The following is a 20,000-nucleotide window of genomic DNA, read 5'->3' on the forward strand; positions in this document are numbered from 1 at the left end:
ATAGGTACTGGGGTCAATGCATTTGACTAAATAATTTTCCAAGGCAGTGTCCCAACCTGGCTGCAATCCAAAGTAAAAGATAAAAGATATATATACGTGTATATATACGTGTATATACTGTTATGTCTGAAGGGAGTCATTTTCTTTTTGTGTCTTATAATTTAACACACTCACCGGTAAAATTTCAACTTATTCCTTATTTTTATTTTCCTAAAATTTTCAACACACAAACTCACATAAAGAATCATGCAAACCAAATCCAAAAACGAAATACGTGTATATATATATATATATATACACATAAATCAACACATATGTTAATTCATATGTCCATAATTCAATGTGTACAGCCACACATGCATACACTAATATACACATATATCAAACCAATATACATAAACCTATGCATGCACACATCCACACACATATACCTGTGCACAGATAAACCCATAAAGCAGTTCATACATATACCACACACATCTACACAAACTAATATAGCCCCTAATACACCAACATTCACACATCTATACATATACACATGTGTACGCAGAAAAAAAGCACATGTCTATATCTAATATTACATAGCTATTAAGAGAGTTACTTGGGTTAAAAAAATGCAGTCGTTTAGTAAACTAGTTATTCTCTCTGGTTACTATAGCTTGTCCAATAATACTGGCCAATGCCAATAACAGCATATGGACAAACAATCCCTCATTGGCCACTTTCTAATTAACTTAGACACCCTGGTTTTCTTTTTAAAAAATGGTAAAAAAAAACAGAAAAAAAAAAAAACAGATTTTTATCATTTTTCTAAAATTTTGAGCCCTGTTCAATGCTGAGCAGTTCACTCTGAGCAGACTGACAACTTTTGAGACAATAAAACACACACACACACACACACACACACACACACACACACATTAATCAACTGTAAAGTTACTTAAGTGACTCGAGAACCAAGAATTTTGTGCAGGAAATTCAGCTTTTTACAATCAATCAAAAATGTATTTACTTCTTGGAATGAGTTCTATTTTTCCTGTTTGTCCCACCAATTCTCATTTTCTTCTCATTTGCATTGGTTACCAATTGAGATTGATAACTAACGATGGATTAAATTACTCTTTTCTTCTGATGATCTGACATTCTATGGTGATTATGCAATTGTCTATGTAATGACTACTGTACATATGCACAAGTGGAACACATGTAAAGCTTATGTTATTTATGATGTTATAATAAAGAGATTCACTGAATCTCTTATTTTATTTATCTCTTGGATAAACACTCTGCAAATAATTCATATGTTTATAATACCAAAGGAAAATCTGAAGACAAATTATATTTGATATCTGACTGGAAATTAGACTAACACAGATTTACCCCCACCAGAATCATAATAGCAATTTTTCAACATTTTCTCTCTCTCTCCCTCTCACACACACACTCTCTCATTGACACACACACACACATACACACACACACAGTATTGGTGCATTAACAATGCCTTTTTCCATACTATACTACACAAATGCATGTTACCAAACATTGCAGTGAAATGTAATCACCTTGCTTCTAAATATGGTAACTTTGTGGGCAGAAAAAAGGGGATAATCTAAAATATTTTCTCCCTGTATTAAGACTTCTTAAGTTACTAAAGACCCTTTTTAGCAGTCTACAGAAACCCACTATTCTTAAGGGCTTAAGTAAAACTAAAGAGAGTACTTTGTATATACAATGTATTTTTGGCAAGTAATTTTGATTCATAAATTATTGGTGCGTCAGCACACATACACACACACACTATATATATACATATATAAGCATGTGCATATTCATATATGTTAACATGGACATTAGAAACATTATGTAAAAGAGAAATTAATTCTAGCAGACTTTCAAAAACTCTTTGTTTGACATATTTCGTTAGACGTGACTCATTTTAAAAGCATCATTTATGGAATCAGCTTTCAATGTTTGTATTGAAGCTCATGCATTAGTTTAGTTTTATGAATATGGTTGGTAGAAAGATAGGGGCTGTGCAACAGCTAATCTAAGTCCTGCTCAACACACACACACACACACACACACACACACACGTATGTAAATATGTTGTTAGGTAACAATGACATGGTTTATGAAAGAGTTAAAATGTATTTTTAAGTAATTGCTTAGCCATTAAATTAGAGTTGGTTTTGCCAGCAAAAAATGGATTCTGAATTTTTTTTAATACAAATAAGCAATACATAAAACAAAAAAAAAATCTAATATTTTACAAAAATATTTTATCCTTAGTTCTTGACCTCTCTGTTGTGAGTGAGTGAGTGTGTGTGTCTGTGTGTGTGTGTGTGTGTGTGTGTGTGTACATATAAGTTTAGTAATGTAAACAGGATAACAGAACCCAAAATATCTTTTAATTTTTATCTTTAACTTGTTTCAGTATTCAGACTGCGGCCATGCTGGGGTGCCACCATGAAGAATTTTTAATCAAATTAATTGATCCAGGTATTGTTTTTCTAAGCCTGCTACTTTTTCTATCAATTACAGAGACATAAACAAACCAACACTGGCTGTCAAGCAATGCTGGGGGACAAACACACACACACACACACACACACAGATATATATACACACAACGAGCTTCTTTCAGTTTCCATTTATCAAATCCACTTACAAGGCATTATTTAACCCGGGGCTATTGTAGAAGACACTTGCTCAAGGTGCCATGCCGGGTGACTGAACCCAGAACCATGTGGTTGGAAAGCAAGCTTCTTACCACACAGCCACACCTGCAAACTTTGAAAAGTACCAATGCATAAAAAAATCAACCCTTGCATCACTTTGTAACTTCTACTATCAATTTAAATAATATACAAAACCCTAGAAATATCATCATCATCATTATCATCATGGTTTTCCATCCAGTTTCCATGCTAAACATTGATCTGACAGATCATCATAAAGTCAACAGGTATTTAGAAATGGATGATGCTTCTCTTAGTAAGTTTGCAAACCTCATCTTGTTTATGATGTTTCATTTTTGTCTTGGTGTCTATGTCTCGATATCTTTCCTAACACCAACTGCTTCACACAGTCTACTGGGTGCATTTTTTTCATGACACCACAACTAGAAAGGTTGCCATAGACTTGACAAGACCGAAGTACTTTTTACCACAACCCGCCCACCCAATCCCTGTGGCTCTTTCTCTCTCTCTCTGCTATCACTTGAAGTCAAAACAAGGAGCCATGACACACACACACACACACACACACACACACACACACACACACATACACACACAAGCATACTCACATATATCTAATACATGCACATACACATGAAGAGGTTCTTTTAGTTTTCGTCAACTTAATCCATTCACAAGGCTTTGGTTGGCCCAGGGCCAAACTAGGGGACACTTGCTCAACGCACTTCACAATGGCACTGAACCCAAAGCCATGTGATGGAAAAGCAAACTTAACCAGGTAGCCATGTCTGTGCAAACACGTGTCCATGTGTGTGTGTGTATGTGTGTACCTTTTATATTTTACTTGTTTCAGTCATTAGAATGCAGCCATGCTGGGGCACTACTTTCAAGGATTTTTAGTTGAATGAATTGACTCCAATACTTGGCTAAAAAAGGCATCAGATGTTGTGTGCAAGAGAGAAGACTGTGCTAGTTTGGTCTTGTGATGTGAATGGATGGGGACAGCTGCATAAAGAAGTACCAAGCTCTAATTGTGGAGGAAACCTGTGGAAGGAGTAGACCCAGGAAGATGTGGGATGAAGTGGTGAGAAAGGATCTACAGACACTGGGCTTCACTAAAGAAATGAGAAGGGACCGGGAGTTGAGATGATCTGCTGTACTTGAGATGTGCCAAGCTTAGGAAAATTGCTGTCATACATACAGACAGGTTTGTCTTTTACAGGTGCCAGTGCCACATAAAATACACTTGTGCTGGTGCTGCATAAATGCACCTGTGCCAGGAGCATATAAAATGTACCCTGCACAGTCTGTAAAGTGGTTGGCATTAGGAAGGGCATCCAGCTGTAGAAACCTTGCCCCAACAGATAATTGGAATCTGGACAGCTTCCTGGCTGGCCAGCTCCAATCAAACTGTCCAACTCGTGCTGGCCTGGAAAATGGATACTAAGCACTGATGGTGATGATGATGATGATTATATGTATTACATAGGAGGGAGAAAGAGGGATAGAGAGAGGTAGATAGGAAGAAAAGAACTAATGATATATACACAAGTCAGCAAAAATAATGGAAGATAGACAATGGTGGTGAAAGTGAATAAGTGAAAGAGGAGAAAATGAAAGATAAACAGGCAAATGAATGAAGGTTTGAAGCAGAAAACATTAAGATTAAGGAAAAGGACGAGGCAGGAATGAACATCATATTTTCATGGGTGATACACACACACACACATGCACACACACACACACACACACACACATGCACACACACACACATAGACACACACGCACACACAGAGTTTGCAATATATCTCATTCCATCTCATAATGTAGGGACACTAAAAGGATAAAAATTAATAAAATATTTTCTAAAAAAACAAAATTGGATTTGCTTTTATAGTTGTTTTTGCTAATGATATTGTTAATGTTAGTGATGATGATGACGGCTGCCTTTTATTTTATTATTTTTTTTTTTTGTGTGTGTGTTGCTATCTGCTGCAGGTCTGGAACATCCTAATTGATTATATATGTTCAAGTTGAGGTTTATTTCGCTCCAGATCACATTATTTTTTATCTTAATATCTTTCAAAAGCACATAAAGACTTCTTAGACTCTGCTAAATGAATGTTCACACACCCCACAAGAAAGCTGTTAGGATTTTGGCTCAGAAACATGAAAAAAAAGAAATGGGAGGAAGTGGATAGAAAAGAGGTTTGAAATAATAAATAACTTTAACCATTTTTTTGTGATGCTCTCATCTATGCTAGACATATCTGTACAGAATATAACACACACACACAGCTCAACAGTTCCTTAAATATGTCATGTCTTAATGATCACTGACATTGTCTCAGTCGTCTAGGACCCTGTAAGTATTGATGACACCATATTTCATTGACGAGGATTAATAAAGCTGAAACATGTTCAGAGTTATCTCTGTACATGCCAAATATCTCCCATACACTATTACATGATTCCAATGAAAGTTACCTCCTTTAACTTTTTTGGTAGATGGAAACTGGAAGAAGCCCGTCATATATATACATATATATATATATATATATATATATATATATATATATATATATATATATATGTATGTATGTATGTATGTATGTATGTATATGTGTGTGTGTGTGTGTATGTTTGTGTGTCTGTGTTTGTCCCCCCCCCACCAAAAAAAAAAACATCGCTTGACAACCGATGCTGGTGTGTTAACGTCCCCGTAACTTAGCCTTACCGGTTCGGCAAGAGAGACTGATAGAATAAGTACCAGGCTTACAAAGAATAAGTCCTGGGGTCGATTTGCTCGACTAAAGGCGGTGCTCCAGCATGGCCACAGTCAAATGACTGAAACAAGTAAAAGAATAAAAAAATAAAAGAATATGTAGGGTGAACCAAAAATTCCCACACAAAATATGTTCAATATGCTCTGGAATTCTCAGACATGCTTCAAATTTTCTAAAATTGAATGAAATAAATAAAATAACGATGAATACATGCATCCTTGTACATGATGAACAAAATGAATGAATGAATAATAATTAACAACATAATATACATAAAATGTTAAATGCTATGGTGCATGACTTTTGGCTCACCCCATATATATATATATATATATATATGTCAGTAAATAGTGGGGTTGTGTTAACCGCACGTGGAGAAATAATAGGAAAATGAAAAAAAGCCAGAATGCTAAACTGGAAGCATATTTTAATAAAGATTTCTTCTAACTGGTTTTCATTGCGAAAAGCAAATTATCAAGAAGAAGGAGAATGAAAATGTTTTTTTACAAAGAAATACAAAATGAAGAAAATCATATATAAAACAATAATATATAAAAAAATAAATATACCCATACATTATATTGTCTTTGAGCTTTTGTAGTTCAATAGTAGTTCATGTATAAACTAGTAGGAAAAATAAGGATGCATGAGAGTTGAGAGTTTTGTTAGGTTTAAAAAAAGGATTAAAAGTTTGTGTTAAGCAGGAAATGTGGTGTCAAAACAGGAAGTGTGTGTAAGGGGAGACAAGTGTTTTTAGTTGGAGTTATGAACTCTTTTTTTCAACAGGAAGTTTGTGTCTGTTCATAGAGAAATAAGGTCACTGAGGGGTGTGTGTGTTAAGAAATGGTTGGAATTTCTCTATGAAAAGATTCTCCTTGTTGATTCTTTCTTGTGTGGAGATTCTGTCTTTACATTGATAGAAAGGGAATATAATGAATTTGGGGTTTTTTGTTTCTGGCGCAAGAGTCTATGTGGCCACTGAGTGGAATTTGGCGGTATTGATGGAGGTTTATTTGTTCCTTATGGACAGCTACTCTTCTACGCAATGGGAGGCTCGTCTGTCCGATATAGAAGTTTTGGCAACCTGTGCAAGTGAGGACATAAATGAGGTTACCAGAGGAACAAGAGAAATTGGTTTTAATTTTAAACTTTGTTCCTCGTTTGAAGGTAAATTCAGTTTATACATGAACTACTATTGAACTACAAAAGCTCAAAGACAATATAATGTATGGGTATATTTATTTTTTTATATATTATTGTTTTAGATATTATTTTCTTCATTTTGTACTTCTTTGTAAAAAAACATTTTCATTCTCCTTCTTGATAATTTGCTTTTCGCAATGAAAACCGGTTAGAAGAAATCTTTATTAAAATATGCTTCCAGTTTAGCATTCTGGCTTTTTTTCATTTTCCTATATATATATATATATATATATACACATCCACACACACATCTCTCTCTCTCTCTCTCTCTCTCTCTCTCTCTCTCTATATATATATATATATATATATATATATATATATATATATATATATATATATATATATATATATATATATATAGAGAGAGAGAGAGAGAGAGAGAGAGAGATATATATATATATATATATATATATATATATATATATATATATATATATATATATACACACACACACACACACCATCATATATATATATATATATATATATATAGGTGCAAGAATGGCTGAATGGTAAGTAGCTTGCTTACCAACCACATGGTTCCGGGTTCAGTCCCACTGCGTGGCACCTTGGGCAAGTGTTTTCTACTATAGCCTTGGGCCAACCAAAGCCTTGTGAGTGGATTTGGTAGATGGAAACTGGAAGAAACCCGTGATGGCAGAAATAAACGTTCACACACACACACACAGAAAGATGTATGTAACTATGTTGTGGCTTTAGAGTCATTAAAGCCGTACCATGACGTAACACTAGTAATTTATGGATCTCTGCGTGGATGTCAGCAACGAAGGTATTGATTCAATGTCATAGTTACATAACTATAAACTATCGAGCCACATGCATGCATGTACATATATGTACGTCAGACTGCAGATTACATACTTGCAAGTAAACACTGAACAAATGTGTAGCTTTAGTTAAATCCATAAACACAAATTACATAAACGAGTCCTGCCATGAGGCAGCATGACCACAGCCTAATGGCTTGAACCAATAAATTAATATGCAGGTGTAGCTGTGTGGTAAGAAGCTTGCTTCCGACCACATGGTTTTGGGTTCACTCCCACTGTGTGACACATAAAGCGAGTGTCTTCTTCTATAGCCTTACCCTGACCAAAGCGTTGTGAGTGGATTTAGTGGAGGGAAAACTGAAAGAAGCTCATTGTGTACATTACCATCACCAAAGCACCCACTACATTCTCTGAGTGGTTGGCTTTAGGAAGGGCATCCAGCTGTAGAAACTCTGCCAGATCAGGTTGGAGCCTGGTGTTGCCATCCGGTTTCACCAGTCCTCAGTCAAATCGTCCAACCCATGCTAGCATGGAAGGCGGACGTTAAACGATGATGATGATCATTATCATCATCATTGTTTAACGTCCACTTTCCATGCTAGCATGGGTTGGACGATTTGACTTAGGTCTGGCGAACCAGATGGCTGCACCAGGCTCCAACCTGATCTGGCAGAGTTTCTACAGCTGGATGCCCTTCCTAACGCCAACCACTCAGAGTGTAGTGGGTGCTTTTACGTGCCACCGGCACAAGGGCCAGTCGGGCGGTACAGGTAAAGGTCATGCTCAAATGGTGTTTTTTTACGTGCCACCTGCACAGGAACCAGTCCAGCGGTACTGGCAATGACCTTGCTCAAATGTTTTTCATGTGCCAGTAAGGCAATGCTGGTAACGATCACACACGGATGGTGTTTTCATGTGCCATCGGCACAGTTTACGTTCCACCATGCCACCATATATATATATATATGTATACATATATATATATATATATATATATACATATATATATATATATATATACATATATATATATATATATATATACATATATATATATATATATATACATATATATATATATATATATACATATATATATATATATATATATACATGTATGTATATGTGTGTATATATGTATGTATATATATGTATATATATATATGTACATATATATGTATATATGTATCTATGTATATATGTATATACATATATATGTGTGTATATATGTGTGTGTGTGTGTGTGTATATATATATATATATATATATAAATATATATATACACACACACACACACACACACACACACACACACACACACACACACATCCACTCATACAGATATATGTATACACAATCTCATTCCATGTGTAAAATGAGATATTTTTAATAACTTTATCGACAGGGACTTCAAAGTTTTGACAGTTGTTGGCCTCCTTTGAATGCTGAAGCCAACTCTTGGCGAAATTTCAGAGTCACTATCAGTAAAATTATTACATTACACACACACACACACACACACACACACACACACACACACACACACACACAAACACACACACACTCTCTCTGAAGTGGAGCTGGTCATAAATATATAACTTTGATTGATGTCTAATAATAATTAGATTTAATGAATTAATTAAATTTTCAATATTAAGTCATATCAGAGAGTACAAACACCAGTTGATAGAAAAGAAGGAAACACATCCATTAATGTGATTTGAACCATGCATCTGCCTGTTACTAAGTGACTACATGACTTATTACATCCCAAAATGTCTGCCATTCCATTATTTCCCAAATCCAATAATTAAATGTATTTTAAATGTGTTATTTTTATGCCTACAAGACAATTAGTCAGTTACTATGGGGAACTAGACATGGTGAATTTCATGTAATGTTGCTGAGAATATGATAATTTCACTAATGCTGGTGCTATAATAAAATCTCGTAAAATAGTTAGTGACGCAAAAGATATCTAGCTAAAGAAACCATACCAATATATATAAAATATATATAAATATATATATATAAGAAACAGCAATTCCAATAAGAACTGTTTTGGACAGTGACAGCTGGTGGAAAGTGGAACAATGATTCTATCTATCTATCTATGGAGGCGCAATGGCCCAGTGGTTAGGGCAGCGGACTCGCGGTCGTAGAATCGCAGTTTCGATTCCCAGACCGGGCGTTGTGAGTGTTTATTGAGCGAAAACACCTAAAGCTCCACGAGGCTCCAGCAGGGGATGGTGGCGAACCCTGCTGTACTCTTTCACCACAACTTTCTCTCACTCTTTCTTCGTGTTTCTGTTGTACCTGTAATACAAAGGGTCAGCCTTGTCACACTGTGTCACGCTAAATAACCCTGAGAACTACGTTAAAGGTATACGTGTCTGTGGAGTGCTCAGCCATTTGCACGTTAATTTCACGAGCAGGCTGTTTCGTTGGTCGGATCAACTAGAACCCTCGACGTCGTAAGTGACAGAGTGCCAACAACATCTATCTATCTATCTATCTGTCTAACTATCTATCTATTTATCTCTATCATCATCATCATTTAGTGTCAGCTTTCCAAGCTGGAATGGGTGAAATGGTTTGGCTGGAACTGGTAAACCAGAGAGTTGCACCAAGTTACAGTCTGATTTAGTATGGTTTTTAGGGCTGGATGCCTTTCTTAATGCCAACCACTCCAAGAGTGTAATGGAGTGCTTTTTACATGCAACCAATACAGGTGCTTTTATGTGTCACTGGCACAGGTGCCAGTTATGTGACATCTATATCTATCTATCCCTCTGTCTATCTATATCTAACTATATATATCTGTCTACCTACCTCTATCTATCTATCTAGCTGGACACACATACATATATACGTACATACACAGACCTACATACAAATACACACACACATACATATACACATATAAACACATAGTCTCACATTCACACACACACATATACATGCATCAAACAACCAAGGAAGACAGACCATCGGCCTCCACAGATATCTTCAAAAGCTCCAACAATATTCTATGAAAACAAACCAAAACATCCTATATTATCTTTTTAAAGTTTTTTTCTTTTGTTTTTTTTTGCGTTTCAATATTTATTTTTATTTCTGTTCCGTTCTACATTGGATGATGTTAAAACACAACTCAACAATTACCTTCTGTGATTGAAACCTGCTCCCTTCCGTCCCCTTTTCACCACTATCATCACCACTGGAGTTTTGTTTTCTTTCACCTTACCCCAGCCTCTTCCCTCTGTTCTTTCAAATTATGGCACCACCACCTACCCAGCCATTCACCCATTCCCTACTCTGCATCCTCCTCCTCACTTCCACAGTGGCCACAGTAATTTTTCTTGAATTTTGGGGATTTCTTCACACTCCTTTCTCAACATAAACAGATACACAGACACACATATATAAACACTCACACAAATATAAATATATATATATATATATATATATAAACACACATACTCGTACACACAAGCATTATATATATCTTCCCACCCATGCTCGCATGGAACACGGATGTTAAATGATGATGATGATGATGATGGTGACAATGATATTATATATATATATATATATATATATATATATATATATACATACACACACATATATATATATACATGCATGCACACAATGACTACTTTCTTAATCATTATAAGCCTTATGCAATTTTAATTGATACAAGTTTTGAATTGTACAAAGACTTTATAGCACCTTTATAGCGTGCATGTGTGTGTGTGTGTGTGTATGTGTGTGTGTGTGTTTATGGTGAGAAAGGAGTAAAAAATTCCTAAATTTCAAGATTCTAATTTCCTATATATCATGATAAATTACTGTAGCTACTGTGTGCTTTGCTTCTGTCTAACCGTCCAAGCCATGTCAGTATAACAAAAAAAAAATGTTAAATGATGATGAGAAAGAGGAGAATGTCTAGAAACACACCCACACACACACGCACAAAGCAGTGACATTGGATAACTTTTGACATTTGTTTGCCTCCCCTCTAACACAGCCCCTATCAATACCCCACACTTAGATCTCTCACCAACTACTTTATGATAAAAATCAATCCAATTTGCAAAGACATTTTAACTTTAGAACTCAGCCGAGTCATTTGTAGCCAGGAAATTGATAAACAATGACAATGATGACAATGGTAATGGTGATGATAGCAATGCTGATGGTTAGGAATCTCCAGTTCTGCCGTTTCACTGAAGACTATTCAACCTATTTTATGTTGGGGTCTTGAGAAAATGCACCCAATACACTCTGCAAACTGGTTGGCATTAGGAAGAGGATCCAGCTATAGAAATGAAGCCAGATAACACATACAAATAAGTTGCCATGGGTGTTCCAGCTCACAATAGGAGGTAACTCAAACTATGATGACTCATCCAACCCATGCCAGCATGGAAAGCAGACATAAAATGATGCTGACGACGGTGGTAGAGACGGTCATACCAATAAGGATGATGATGAGTGGTGGTTGTAGTGGGACAATGATGATGGTGATTGATAATGTTGAAGATGGTTTGTAGTGGACTTATCCGACCATAGTGTTGTCTATTACCATAAATGTGCTTCACACAACACTAAAGTGTACATTTTTTACATCCCCACATTATAATAAATGCAAGGATTCATAATGACAACAACAATTCAGAGTCCATAGCAACAATGTTGTCTGTTCATGTAAGTGTACTTGCAACAACACTTACTTGTGATAACACTTATTTGTAACAACACTTACATTTACACTAATATTGGTTATTTTATCAAGATTTAGAATCTATGGCTTCAGTGATACCTGTCAATCGCAGTGTAGTTCTAATAATACTTAGCTATACACTGACATCAACTTCCTAAAACTCCTTGTAATCCCAGGTTTAGAAAATAATACTGATTTCAATTTTTGGCACAAGGCCAGCAACTTCCGGGGAGTGGGATAAGTCGATTACATCGACCCCAGTGTTCAACTGGTACTTGTTTTATTGATACCAAAAAGATAAAAAGCAAAGCTGACCACGCCAGAATTTGAACTCTGAATGTTAAAATGAACAAAATGCCACCAAGCATTTTGCTCAGAGTGCTAACGATTCTGCCAGCTCACCGCCTTAATAATAATGATGATGTTGATGATGATGATGATGATGATGATGATGATGATGATGATGATGATGATAATTCTTTCTACTATAGACACAAAGCTTGAAATTTTGTGGGAGGGAGCTTGTTAATTAATATGTAAAAGACAGGATGGTCACAACTGGAACGCCTTTGATTATTGGCTTGCAGGGGTCACTAAGAAACAACTAAGAAACTTATTTCGTGTTCATTCATCAATTAGAAATAGCAGCCAGATCTCCTTTAAATCTCTCATCTGATGATTTTAATGAAGGAAAGGATACACAAAACAATGTAGTAATAGAGATAAGACAGATAGCCTTAAAGAGAGATTGTCATGGTTGGTATGCCTTTAATGAGGTCCTGCTTCATCAGGGTTTTGAGAACGTCCAATACCAGTTTGATAAATATCACACTTTAGTCCTTCATTTTCATCACCACCAACCCCACCACCACCACGGACCATCACCACCACCTTCGCTTTTAAAAGAAGGGTGTTAGGCATAAATGAAAATGAATCCCTGGGGCTACCCTCCTCCTTCTCTTCTCCCCCACCTCACTGTTTCTCTAACCCCTTCTGCTCTGATAACCATTTTACCCAGGGCTTTAAGGCAAAGTGATCCTTTACCCAATTATACCGCCTTTTTTTTTAAAGGGTGTATTTATGTGTATGTATATGGAGGTGGATTTCTATTCTTGTGTATGTGTGTGTGCGTGTGTGAATGGATGTATGTATATATGTCTATATGTACACATGTGCATATATGTAGGTGTGTATATATGTAAATGCTACTTTTAGTTATGCATGTGTATGTATGTGTGTATTTACACATTTATGTGTGTGAGTATGTATTTAAATGTGAATATGTAGATGTGGGTGATGAATTTGTTGTCTTTTATTGTTTTTATTCATTTCCTTTTTATTCTGTTTTTTATTGACCTCAGAGGTCAAACACAATTCCTAATTCCTATTTCTAACAAGTTTAGTTTCCTTGTATTATAATTTTGTTTTGTTTTTGTTTTGTTTTTTTTACTTTTTATAACATGTTGCTCTTTTTACTTTCGTATTTTATTTCATTTTTCACTTTTATATTGGCTTTTTTTGTTTATTTCCCCACCCCCTTTTGTTTTTCTTTAATCTTCTTTTGTTTCTTATATTTATTTCAGACTGTGTGTCTGGCTGGCATAACAGAGAGAAAGTACAAAATAACAGCCTTGTTCCTCTACCAACCACACACACACACACACACACACACACACAGACAGGCAGACACAACCATAAGCACAAACACACACACAGAACCATACACATACACGTATACATCAAAACCAAATAAGCTGGTGAGAAAGGGGCAGGAGGAAGAGAGAGAGGAAAAGGGGGAGAGGGGCAGTCAAAGGGGTATTTAATCAATAATTATATCTGCCCTTATTGATATTGCTATAACGCTCAGTCAACTTTGAGCATTTGCTGTAATCTTAGAACAAAGGGATTTTTTTTATTGTAGCACTTCAATGACATCCAGGGGTCAGTTTAATCAGGCTTATACAGTTAGGAAGGGGGTTATTATCAAAAATAAAAATAAAAAAATTTAAAAAGCAAAAATGCATATTACTAAGCAAAAACAAATAGAAAAAAAAACAGGGTCAAAGTCAAGCATTTTATTATTATTTTTGTTATTTTTATTCAGGGATTTTTCTTCCTCTTTTTTTTTTTCTTCCCTGCTCCCCGTTTTTTATTTTATTTTTTTAAACTAATACACTGAAGGAGTTTTAACCTTCAACTCCAAAAAGAACACCCCTGCCACTATCTCTCTTTACTCATCCTCTGTAGCGTTGATAATAATAATAATAATAATAATAATAATAATAATAATAATAATAATAATAATAATAATAAATGAATGAATAAATAAATAAATAATCACACTGAAGTCATCCATATTCAGTAGTGAACCCACAGTTGTACATATTCCGACTGACAGCAGACAGAAGCCCCTGCACTGAGAGGGAAGAAAGGTAAATGTCAAATCTATTTTTGAGTGTGGTTATTTAAGTTTAGGAAAGAGGGTCCAGGAAGGAGGGTCCAGGAAGGACAAACAAAAAGAAAAGAAAACAGAAAAAAAGTGCAGTGATAGGGCTTAAGAAGACCTTTTTACCAATCAAGTGTTTCTAGGTTCAAACCAACAGCACAACACAGCTACCTCTACTTTAGTTTCAGATATTGACCAATGTCACACAAATGGAAACTGTGTGGAAGTGCAACATATTGATTGTAGTGAGTAGCATAATTGCCTGGCAAAACAACAGATGTGGGTTTCAAATCCTACTGTGGAATCCAGTTTTTTGGGGGGTTTTTTTCGTTGTCTTAAGATGCATTTGTAAATGTGTGAATGCACACAAATGTGCGTAGTTAGATATATGCCATCATCATCATCATTTAATGTCCATCTTCTATGCTTGCAGGATCCAACCATCCAGAGGACTGTAGCAGGGTCCAGTGTATGCTTTGACCTGGTTTCTACAGCTGGATGCCCTAATGCTGAAAGATACACATACATGCATTCACACACACACATATGCATACACACATACATATTTACACAGAGATATGCACATGCACACATGCACACACAGAAACCTATCTTGGTATTGAGCTGTTCACTGTGTACTGTATTTGCAATCAAATTCTTTTGGTCATTGAAACCGTGGACAAAATATATCAATAAAATTACATACCTGACTAAACTAAGTAAGCATTGGAGTTGGTTTGGTCGACAATGAATGCATCAAGGTGTTGCTCCAGTATGATTACAGACAACAACTGAAATCAGAAAAAAAAATATTGTTTTTAATTAACTGAAGAAATAGAGAAAAATTCAAGACAAGAATTTATTGCTGAGATAAAACCAATTCCTAAAATAGAGACAAATAACCTTAAATACCACCCTTTTTAACTCTTTTACTTGTTTCAGTCATTTGACTGTGGCTATGCTGGAGCACCGCCTTTAGTCGAGCAAATCGACACCAGCATCGGTTGTCAAGCGATGTTGGGGGGACAATCACAGACACACAAACACACACACACACACACACACACACACACACACATATATATATACGACGTGCTTCTTTCAGTTTCCGTCTACCAAATCCACTCACAAGGCTTTGGTCGGCCCGAGGCTATAGTAGAAGACACTTGCCCAAGGTGCCACGCAGTGGGACTGAACCCAGAACCATGTGGTTGGTAAGCAAGCTACTTACCACACAGCCACTCCTGCGCCTATTGACCTCAGCAGTATTTGAGCTCAGAATGTAAATAATACACTTGTGTGTGTGTGTGTACAGCAGGAACTGTACAGACAAGATGATAATGATGGTGATGACGGTGATGACAATGATGGAATTGATGGGAGAGGAGGATGATAATGGTGCCAGGGTGAAGGAGGCAGAGGTGTTAGTTAGTAGCAGTGTTAATGATAAAGATGATGATAGTGATAGCTGTCATGGTAGTGAGTGTAGTGATGATGATGATGGTGGTGGTGGTGGTGGCGCTGGTGGTTATATTAAATGATGGTGATGACGTGTCAGTGAACCATGCTAACATGGGTGGGCTGTCTCCACCCCCACAATATTATTACAGCTGTAGACTCCAACCCAATTACCAGCCACCCAGCCATGAAGCCAGATTAACCCCTGTTACTGTTGTTGTTGTTGTTTCAGTGAGGTCAACCCCAGGCTAATAATAAACCCCTTCCTAGGAGATGCAGCCAGACATACAGTTCACTTCCTGTACTGTGACTTGAACTCAAGACCTCTACATTGATGTTGTGTTTGCTTAGCTCCAGGTTAGCCTTAATGAAGCAGATCTATAGCCAAAGACATTCCAGATGGGAATTTTGCAGTCTTTTTTTTTTCTTAGGCATAGTGTATCAAAGACTACATTATCCAATGTGTCTTTCCTTTCTAAAAAGTGATGAGCTGTGATATAAGAGTTGCTATTCTTTTTAGGTCAAGTAGAGTACGTTCACAAGTGGATGCCATGCAGGGACAGGCATCTTCATTATCTTATTCTTACACAGATGCGAAACATCAGAATTAGAGAGAAAAAAAGGGAAAGAAAATTGTGTGGTGTTCATGCATTTTTATATAAATATGAAAAATATAAATTAGAAATATCATTCACGCTAGGAAATGAAACCAGATCCTGGAGTTTACTCGATAGATGATAGATTTTTGTTATATACATGCCAGAAATGTTTTATTTTGTTGATTCTAGGTGCAGGAGTGGCTGTGTGGTAAGTAGCTTGCTTACCAACCACATGGTTCCGGGTTCAGTCCCACTGTGTGGCACTTTGGGCAAGTATCTTCTACTATAGCCTCGGGCCGACCAAAGCCTTGTGAGTGGATTTGGTAGATGAAAACTGAAAGAAGCCCGTCGTATATATATATATATATATATATATATATATATATATATATACATATATATATATATGTGTGTATATGTTTGTGTGTCTGTGTTTGTCCCCCCCACAACATCGCTTGACAACCTTATGCTGGTGTGTTTATGCCCCCGTAACTTAGCGGTTCAGCAAAAGAGACCGATAGAATAAGTACTAGGCTTACAAAGAATAAGTCCTGGGGTCGATTTGCTCGACTAAAGGCAGTGCTCCAGCATGGCCGCAGTCAAATGACTGAAACAAGTAAAAGAGTAAAAGATTATGTAGTTAAATGAGAAGGAAATATTTGATTAAATCAATTCCAGGGGCACATTTTAGCAGCTAAGGAAGGACAAGTTCCCAAATAGAACTTAAAGAGGATAACACGTTGGCAGATTCAGTAGAGTCAAAACGAAATACTTTGTGGTATCAATTCTAGTCCTTAATGCTCTGAGTTCAGATTCCTCTAAGGTCAACCAACTTAGCCTTTCACATTTGTAAGTTGTTAAAATGACCTACCAACCTTGGTAGAATTGTTAAAGTGCTAGACAAAATGGTTTGTTTGGCATGGTAGTCCTTTCTCAGAGAAGTGAGACACTTGTCTGTATGAAACTGATAAAAAAAAAGCACTCGAAGGAACATAACAGTAAGCCATCTTTGGATTTTTCTAATAAAAATTCCATGTCAATCAGTGAGAGTTGATCAAGAATCATCACCAGGAGTCTTTGTGAACTAAATGGGACAATGAAAATCTTTGCTTTAATCCTTTTATGATTCTTTTCTCCAAACAAAATCATTGCTTCAGGCCTGATTTCTTACTGGCGGCTGTTTACTGCCTTCTTTGGGAAGGACTCCCAATAAAAAGACAAAAAAGGACTTCAAGAGAAGAGAAGAATTTAAACACAACTTCGTTATTTATAGTTCAATATATGATGATAACGATCACTGAATAATTCTATGGTGAACTTCCCCAGTTGACAAACAAAAATAGTAAGAAGATGACTGCAAATTGCTGGACACTGTCTTCTGAGTCAAACAATTGCCCATCAGCCAATTTATTGTTTGGAAACCGACTGACTTGTGGGAAAACTGTAGGAAACCTTCCAAAACCATAGCAAAGTCCAGGACGAAAGAAAGACAGCCAAGCTGCAACTATTGATGAAGCTAGGGCATCGGTGTGGGAATGGGTGATGTGAGATATGATGAAGGGGGAACAAGCTGTCAAAATCTGATGTTGATGATGATGAGGCACCACTCCACCCACCCCCTGATGGGATGTTCAATAATCAGATATTTCATCAATGGAAATAATATTTTAAACATGAATTACTAACACGCACAAATACATTATCTACATACATACATACATACATACACATACGTACATACATGTATATGTACACACACACAATCTGTGTGTGTTTCAATCTACAGAAATTGTTAAACTGACAAAAGTTATCAACATTTCCCCCATCCCACCCCCATTCATATTCCCCATCCACATTTCATAAATGTCTACACTGCATTAATTAATTCACATTTTTCTATGACACCAGGAATCTCAACTCCAGACATGTCTTCTAGTTTAGAATTTTGTGATGATTGCCTTTCAGCTAAATGAAATATATGATATATTAGAAATCAATAATTTCAAGAAGCAGAAGACTTGGTTGGTAGCAGGGAGGTGTGTTTAGGTCAGTGCTTAGCTCAAGATTAACTTAAAATTGAGCCACAAATGACATAGGATGAGAGAAAAATCTTACTGGGGGGAAAAAAAACTTCAGTCTATTACAAGTAGATATCCAAAAAAAGTTTTCTGATTGGTAAATTGAGACAAATACAAGACAATGAAAGGATGTGCTTATGATACTGGTGATGAGGTGCTAGATATACCAGCTAAATTACCTGAAAACACAGGCTAACATCTTAGAAAAAGGAAGGAAACCTTGAATAATATATTCATAGAATAAAAAAAATAATAAGACTGTCACAATGAGGTAAATAGGAATAATTGTTTGAGCCCAAAATAATGAAATGCCTCCAGTTGGATATGAACCTGACTACAATGACTTGGTCATCTTTCTTCATCAGTGAGACATGAGAAACTATGGAACACCACATAAATAATCAAATGGTCTTGGTTCTATCTTCACTGTTACTGCCATCATCATCATCATCATCATCATCATCACTGTTATTAACACTTATTCTCATTAGTGTCTCATTAAAAACAAAATCAAAGATGCCAAGACCTTGCCCTTTTCTCTAATCATCCAAATCGTCTTTTTAAGTTTATTCACCAGAACAATAACCAATCCTGCGAGGGATTGTGGTTTGGTGGTTAGGACATTCAACCCACGGTTGTAAGGTTGTGAATTTGATTCTCAGCAGAATGTGGTGCCCTTGAGCAAGACACTTAATTTCCCATTGCTACAGTTCACTCAGCTGGCAGAGATGAGTAGTAGCTGTTTTTCAAAGGGCCAGCTTCGTCACATTCTGTGTCATGCTGAATCTCCCTGATAACTAATTAAGGATACATATGTCTGCAGAGTGCTCAACCACTTACATGTAAATTTCATGAGCAGGCTGTTCCGTTGATCGAATCAGCTGGAACCCTCATTGTCATAAAAGACAGAGTGCCAGTTAACCAATCTTCCCCACCACACACATACTCATGCCCTCACAGTGCCACCACCAACACCACCAGTCTGCAAAGCCTCAAGCTGGAGGCAGATTGTCTTAACTGTACCACTTTGAAAAAGAGGACCTGAACAGGGAGCAGTGATCCCTACATATAGGGTGGGAGACTTAATTAATCTCTCAGTTCAACACCACCACCACCGTCTTTGGTTTTCCTTAACAAGAACCACACTTTGATATTCTTCAGTTCTAGCTTGAATGAATACAACAAACACATCATACCCTGGTATTCTG

General features: G+C 36.4%; 1 protein-coding gene across 3 annotated transcripts in view; it reads right to left on the reverse strand.

Annotated features, from left to right (window-relative positions):
- The window catches only part of LOC106873815 (four-jointed box protein 1), a 181,698-nt gene that overhangs the window by 27,915 nt on the left and 133,783 nt on the right, over window positions 1–20,000 (reverse strand). For all 3 annotated transcript variants that reach the window (XM_052973292.2, XM_089363772.1, XM_089363771.1), the window contains exon 2: window positions 15,364–15,448. The gene's annotated coding sequence lies outside the window, so the exon portion shown is untranslated. The remainder of the gene's footprint in view (window positions 1–15,363; window positions 15,449–20,000) is intronic.

The sequence above is a fragment of the Octopus bimaculoides genome, chromosome 15 (assembly GCF_046866305.1).
Source record: "Octopus bimaculoides isolate indiv1 chromosome 15, ASM4686630v1, whole genome shotgun sequence".
Classification (NCBI taxonomy): domain Eukaryota; kingdom Metazoa; phylum Mollusca; class Cephalopoda; order Octopoda; family Octopodidae; genus Octopus; species Octopus bimaculoides.